The sequence below is a fragment of the Arvicanthis niloticus genome, chromosome 25 (assembly GCF_011762505.2).
Source record: "Arvicanthis niloticus isolate mArvNil1 chromosome 25, mArvNil1.pat.X, whole genome shotgun sequence".
Classification (NCBI taxonomy): domain Eukaryota; kingdom Metazoa; phylum Chordata; class Mammalia; order Rodentia; family Muridae; genus Arvicanthis; species Arvicanthis niloticus.
The window spans coordinates 27,510,870-27,512,331 of NC_133433.1; the positions used below are offsets into that span (position 1 = coordinate 27,510,870).

General features: G+C 40.7%; 1 pseudogene; it reads right to left on the reverse strand.

Moving 5' to 3' along the window:
• Nucleotides 1-1,113: 1,113 nt before the first annotated feature.
• Nucleotides 1,114-1,180, reverse strand: LOC143438684 (U7 small nuclear RNA; annotated as a pseudogene).
• Between the last annotated feature and the right edge of the window lie 282 nt (nt 1,181-1,462).

The following is a 1,462-nucleotide window of genomic DNA, read 5'->3' on the forward strand; positions in this document are numbered from 1 at the left end:
AGGGATTCAGTGGGAGAGGTATGATGGGAATTGGTAGGATTAAAGTACACTATATATGTATGTCATAATAAAGCCCATTCTTTTGCACAGTGAATGTGTGCTAATTAAAAAATTCATTTTGAAATGATTATGCCTTCCACTATATTGCAAAGACATCATGGATGAGCCTGTGGACCTCTCACAACTGTGTCTCATGATTGTCAATTCTAAAAAAAGCTCATATGGAAAGTTGGAAAATGAGACTGGCTTAAGGTGTGTGAATAATTCTACATCATGTTGTCACAGGGGCAGAGTCTGTGGTACTCCTTAATTAAGATGCAAAACTTTAGTCCACAGAATTCTACCTTTTGGTTCATTTTGTAGTCTTGGGAATACAAAGTGAGAAGAAAACCCAGTGTCTTCACCTCCATGTTGACTTTCAGGTGCCAAGATCTAGCCTCCACTTAGGGGAAGGTATTGAGAAAGGGTAAATGGGAATGATGAATGGATGAAAAAGATAACTTGGAGTTAATGGTGGGTACAAGCTGACACTTCTGTCCTCTACTAGAGATGGCTCTCCAGATAGATCTCCAGAAAGCTCTCAGATTTTCTAACTATCTGAATCAGGGTTTCTACTCCTGCACAAACATCATGACCAAGAAGCAAGTTGGAGAGGAAAGGATTTATTCAGCTTATACTTCCACATTGCTGTTCATCACCAAAGGAAGTCAGGACTGGAACTCAAGCAGTTCAGAAAGCAGGAGCCAATGCAGAGGCCATAGAGAGATGTTACTTACTGGCTTGCTTCCCCTGACTTGCTCAGCTTTCTTATGGAACCCAGGACTACCAGCCCAGGGATGGCACCACCCACAATAGGCCCACCCACCCTTGATTACTAGTTGAGAAAATGCCCTAAAGCTGGATCTTATGGAGGCTTTTCCTTAAGGGAGGCTTCTTTCTTTATGATAACTCCAGCTTGTGTCAAGTTGACACACAAAACCAGCCTTTACCAAAGTCAGAAAACCTGCTAAAAAATTCTAAATGAGTAGTAATAGCTCTCTATATAGCCCTTAGGTTTTCCCACCAAAGTCAGAAAACTTGTTAGAAAAATTCTAAAGGCTCTCTGGATAGTTCTTGGGTTTTCTGAGCAAAGCCAGAAAACCTGCTAGAAAAAAAAATTCTAAAAGTTCTCTAAAGAGCTCATCAATTGCAGACCAAAATCCTGTCTTTTGTTTGCATAAGCTACTTCCTTAGGAATGCAAAGGCATATACCACCAAGCCTGGACCTAAACTCAAAGTGTATCAAGCTTGCCTTGAACTCAGAAATCTGCCTGCCTTTGTAAGCACAAACAATAAACTTAGCTAGGTGGGTTCCTGTCCTTATATCACTATTCCCTCATTTCCTGGCACTTCATTACTTGAACCATGAACCTTGTTTTTTAACTATTCCTTTCCCTTTTCTGACTCATTAGTGCAGCTGCCT